The sequence below is a fragment of the Pristiophorus japonicus genome, chromosome 4, assembly GCF_044704955.1.
Source record: "Pristiophorus japonicus isolate sPriJap1 chromosome 4, sPriJap1.hap1, whole genome shotgun sequence".
NCBI lineage: Eukaryota > Metazoa > Chordata > Chondrichthyes > Pristiophoridae > Pristiophorus > Pristiophorus japonicus.
The window spans coordinates 272,815,444-272,821,443 of record NC_091980.1 but is presented as its reverse complement, the minus strand read 5'-3'; positions in this window follow the sequence as shown (position 1 = coordinate 272,821,443).

The following is a 6,000-nucleotide window of genomic DNA, read 5'->3' as shown; positions in this document are numbered from 1 at the left end:
TTCATCACTTTTAGGTCCAATAAAACTTGGACCTATCAATGTTAGCTGTGGCTCAGTGGGTAACATTCTCACCTCTGAGTCTGAAGGTTGTGGGTTCAAATCCCACTCCAGGCATGGACTTGAGCACAAAAATCTAGGCTGACACTCCAGTGCAGCACTGAGTGAATGTTGCACTGTCTTAGGTGCCATCCTTTGGATGAGATGTTAAACTGAGGTCCTATCTGCTCTCTCAGATTTATCTAAAAGATCCCATGGCACTAAAACAGATTATCTGCTTATTATCATATTACTGTTTGTGGGAGGCTGCTGTGTTTCCTACATTATAACAGTGACCGTACTTCATTGGCTGTACAGCGCTTCGGGACATCCGGTGGTCTTAAAGGGCGCTATATAAATGCAAGTCTTTCTTTATTTAAACAGAGCCAATTGACAGTTAGCCCTGTGACGTGAGCGTTTGGGAGGCAGGTGCCAACCCTTTATGCTACCAAGTTGTTTTGGGATCACTTGTGGCACTACTTGATATTGTACAATTAATGAGCCACATTTTACTGTCAAAATATCAGTTAGGCTAATGGTGCTCGCTGTCACTGGTACATACATGGTGCAGCACCTTCAGGCGAAGAGTAGATGTGCAATTAAATACCATTAACTAAAAGTTGCTGTCTGAGTGTACCACTCCGTCTTTAGCTTCATGAAAACGCCACTTTGCTATCTGCTTCACTATGGAAAAGCATTGAATGTCGTGCTGTTTCTGTATTTGTGCAGTCGTTACAAACCAAACCTACCGCAGGAAGTTAAGTCTTGTTATTTCAGTTCTAAGTACCCTTTTAACTACATGATTCATATTAATTACAACCAGTCAACCTCTCCGGCATTAACTATTACAAGTGTGGAGTCTCATTCCTTCAGGTTTTAATTGTTGGAGAGTTTAAAAATGTAAAATTTAAAACTTTTCAATTCTTTTTACCTTTCCTGTCTGCCTCTTTTCTCTATACCTGATATGACATAGAATTTAATTAATCCTCCTTCTCAGGCCTTGCGCTGTTTATTTTCCAAACTTTCAATCTGATTGGTTAAGGAGATCCACAGTTGCTTTCCCTGTTCACTCAGGTCCCGGCTTCCCTTGTTGTGCCATTATCAGCTTGCACCTTCAGCAAGTTGCCACGCAAAAAATTAACAAACCTAAGCGTGCAAGGGCAAATCTAACTAACGGCAGACACCATTAGATTCCCTGTTACAGCAAAATCTGGGTCAATGTGTTTTTAAAAAATTGCAGTGAGATGAAAAAACTCTTTGTCATTCATATTGAAAGACTTAAATGTTCAGCCCCTAACAACCACTTTCAAACTCCCTATCTACAAACTGCAACAAACAAATGTCAGCGTTTCTGACATCAAAAAAGATTGCTACTTTAATGGAAAAATACCTGTGACATTAATAGGATTTGATAGATACAGGTAATAACATGGTTTCAAAAGGGAGTTTACCACTGGGCTTTATTACCAGAGAAAAAGTAATCTACTAATTAACCCTTGCAACACTTGGGTTATGTCCTGACAACAGTAAAAGGAGACCCGGTATGTAATTTAATCCAAACTGGCTGATGTGCGAGCGTATGGTGAAAAGAATGCATCCAATGTGATTAAAATGGGCAATCCTTCCAAATGATGTCCGAGGTAAAGCATGGGACATGTACAAGACACAGCTTATTTTTGAACAACACAATTTTAGTATTAACAAGATCAAAGGGAAGGTTTACCATTGATATATGAAAATGCTTTGATTTGACTGATTATAATGAGAGACACATGTCAACAATTGTACATATTGTAGCCATTTCCATTTCCAAAGCCGTGATATTCAATAGCTATGTATTAGTATATTTTAAAACTTTACTTTGGATACTGTTAGCTGGGGCTCAGTGGGTAGCACTCTCGCTTCTGAATCAGAAGGTTGTGGGCTCAAGTCACACTCCATAGCCTTAAGCACAAAAAGATCTGGGCTGATACTCCAGTGCCGTACTGAGGGAGCACTGTACTGTCAAAGATGCTGTCTTTCAGATGAGACGTTAAACCGAGGCCCGTCTGCTCTCTCTCACATGGACGTAAAAGATCCCATGGCACTAATTCGAAGAAGAACAGGAGAGTTATCCCTAGTGTCCTGGCCAATATTTATCCCTCAATCAACATAGCAAAAACAGTTGTCTGGTCATTATTACATTGTTGTTTGTGGGAGCTTGCTGTGCGCAAACTGGCTGCCGCATTAACTACATTACCACAGTGACTACACTCCAAAAGTACTTCATTGGCTGTAAAGTGCTTTGAGACATTCGGTGACCGTGAAAGGTGCTATATAAATGCAAGTCTTTCTTTCTTTTACTTGCCTGTGGGTGATAATCTGCAACTATTCACATAGACAAAGAGAGCCCCTGTCTAAACTTTCTAAAGATAGTGCCAGCCGTCTAAAGGAAAGCAGTGTTGTTTTTATTTTTATTAGTATACTGCAATAGAAAATACCAGTCAGTCAACAAATAAATAAAATAGGAATCTAATGGAACAGACAAACGTCTTTGCAGATCCCTTGGATAATTTTGTGAACTCCAGCTGGAAAATCTATGGCCGAATGATACTTGGATATGCTAAATGGTTTCCCTTAAAAACAAAGGTAGCTCTTCCAAATCACTTGGTACCCAAGAGATATAAGTATCTTCTTCACTACAAGAGGACTGCAGTAACATGTTAACATTAAAATCAAAATAAAGCCAGGTTCCATCTAGGGTAATACACGGCTGACAGTGAGCCACATTCAACTGTGAATCACACAAACACAATTTCAATGGTTTAAAGTCATCAGCAGAACCACAAGGAAAGCCTTGCCTTGTTCAGCAACATCATCTGAAAACACAGCGTCGGAGGTGGGTGGGGTGGCTTGACCCATCCACCTCCACGGAGGTGTGTGGGGGACCTGACCCATCCACCTCCATGGCACGAACCTGGTATTGCAGTACTTCCAGGAACGGTGCAGTGGCTCTAGGCCTTTTGGCTAAGAGCATTGGCGCAGAGTGATCCTTGATGTGTGCAAGGTGACCTCTGGCGTTTGTGATTTGACAAAGAATTGGAACGATTGGCTACGAATTTCCAAAAAAAAAAAATCTGAAAACACAGCGTCAGTTTCCACATTTACGCTGATGACACCCAGCTTTACCTCACCACCACTTCGGTCGCTCCACTGTCTCTAAATTGTCAGACTGCTTGTCCGACATCCAGTACTGGATGAGCAGAAATTTCCTCCAACTAAATAGTGGGAAAACCAAAGCCATTGTCTTCTGTCCCTGCCACAAACTCTGTTCCCTAGCCACCGACTCCATCCCTCGCCCTAGCAACTGCCTGAGGCTAAATCAGACTGTTCGCAACTTTGGTGTCATATTTGACCCTGAGATGAGCTTCCGACCACATATCCACGCCATCACTAAGACCGCCTATTACCACCTCCAGAACATCGCCCGTCTCCGCCCTTGCCTCAGCCTATCTGCTGTTGAAACCCTCATCCATGTCTTTGTTGCCTTGAGACTTGACTATTCCAATGCACTCCTGATTGGCTTCCCTCGTTCTACCCTCTGTAAACTTGAGGTCATCAAAAACTCTGCTGTCCGTGTCCTAATTTGAACCTGTGCTCGCTGACCTACATTGGCTCCCGCTTAAGTAAAGCCTCGATTAAAACATTTTCAACCGTTTTCAAATCCCTCTATGGCCTCGCCCCTCTCTTGCTCTGTAATCTCCTACAGCTCCACAATCCTCCAAGATATCTGTACTCCTCTAATTCTGGCCTATGGAGCATCCCCGATTTCAATAGCTCAACCATTGGTGGCTGTGCCTTCAATTGCCTGGGCCTTAAGTTCTAGAATTCCCTCCCTAAACCTCTACGCCTCTCTACCTCGCTTTCCTCCTTTAAGACACTCCTTAAAACCTACCTCTTCAAGCTTTTGATCATCTGCCCTAATATCTCATGTGGCTCGATGTCAAATATTGTTTTATAACACTCCTGTGAAGTGCCTTGGGATGTTTTACTACGTTAAAGGCGCTAGATAAAGACAAGCTGTTGTTGTTCTGTATTTTTTTGTGAACCAACAACAGACTCAGCTCAGACAATTATAACAAGAATAGGTCTCTTATAAATATGATCCTTGTGATTGTTACAAACACAGACTAACTTGGAGAAATCATACCATGATGCAAACAGACTTCAACAGCACTGGCTCAACAACTCTATAGTTGGATTTTAGGTACTAGGGGCAAAAATCTAGGGTTCCTTAATGAAACTGGAGGAAACCCTACCTGTGAAAATGGAATATAATCTTCATTTTAACTTAAAATAAGCAGACTAAAAAAAAAACAAGGTGAGAGAAGTTTATATACATCATTATCCCACATGATCTCACAGTATCCATTGTCTGGAACTCTATCTTTTGTATGCAGAGGTTCAAACACAGAATTAATCAATTACTTGATGGAATATCAAATGGGCTATACAAATTCTGTATAGAAAAAAAAAGGATATCTTTAACTGTAAATGAAAAATGAACTCTTGAGGAAAACTGTTCATTCTACCGGTGAACTTCAAGAACCTCGGTCTATTGCATAGAGGGATTAGAGTGGGTGTTAAGGTGTGTAGAGCATAACCATTGCAAAATTAATTGTACTATGCCTATTTGTGAGTAATTCATCTTCTCCATTTGTCCTAATCCATAGCATGAGTCACTTCCCAAAGTAAGATCTCTTACGATGGAATCATCTATCTGGGATTCAAGGCACAGCTCTGCCAAACTATACATTCATTTAGCAGTTTGGTTTGTGCAGTATTGTTTGTTGAATAAAATCATAGAGCTTTACAGCACAGAAGGAGGCCATGCAGCCCATCATACCCACCCTGGCCCTGTGAAAGAGATATTAATTCAGTCTAATTCATTGCCCTGTCTCTCATACCCAAGTCCAGATCATTTATATATGCCAAGAAGAGTAATGATCGTCGTGCTGACCCCAGGGGAACACCACTGTTTGCATCCCTCTGGTCCAAAAAAAAACATTAATTGATCACTACTCACAATCTTCTAGCCAACTTTCTATTCATGCTGCCATATTTCCTTTCATACCATGCAACCTCATTTTATCAACAAGCCTTCTATGCAGCAGCTTATCAAATGCATTCGAAAATCCGTAAAACAACATCTATTGCATTTCATTGTTTTCTCAAACAACTCCATTAAAATTGTAAGGCACAATTTGCCATTTACAAATCCTTGCTGGCTGTCCTTAATTAGCCCATGTCTTTCTAAGTACGTTATTAATTTTATCCCATATTATGGCATCTAGAAACTTACTCACTGTCAATGTCAGGTTGATTGATCTGTACTTTCCTGTTTTATCCCTTTCTCTTCTCTTGATAAGAAGTGATAAATTGGCAATCCTCCAGTCCTGTTCTATGTCAAAAAATGTTTGAAAGATTGTTGTCAAAACATCTGCTACTGCCTCGAATTTTCTTCAGCATTCTAGACCACATCATCAGGAACAGTCACCTTTTTCACTTTGAGATTCACTAACATTTTCAGTGCCATTTGCTTAGCTATAGTTATCCTTTTTAATTGCTCTACCTTCTCCTCTTCTGTTCTATTGTTCCAAACTTCCCTGTTGGAGAGGTTCCCAGTATTTGTCCACTAATTTATCTGTCAATTGTTGTTGCTAATTATCTGAGTTACTTCCCTTCTTAACTTGTTGAAATTTACAGTTTTGCAGTTAAATATCTTTATCTTACACTGCTCAATGTTCTTTTCAATTTTTATATTGAACCTAATCATGTTATAGTCGGTGTCTCCTTGATATTCCTGTACCCTGACATTACCTCCTCGCTCTGCTCAATTTCCAGAACTAGGTCCAGCACTGCCTCTTCCTTTGTTGGATTAAAATTGACGTGTCCTTACTATAGAGTATAAATGCACACGAGGCC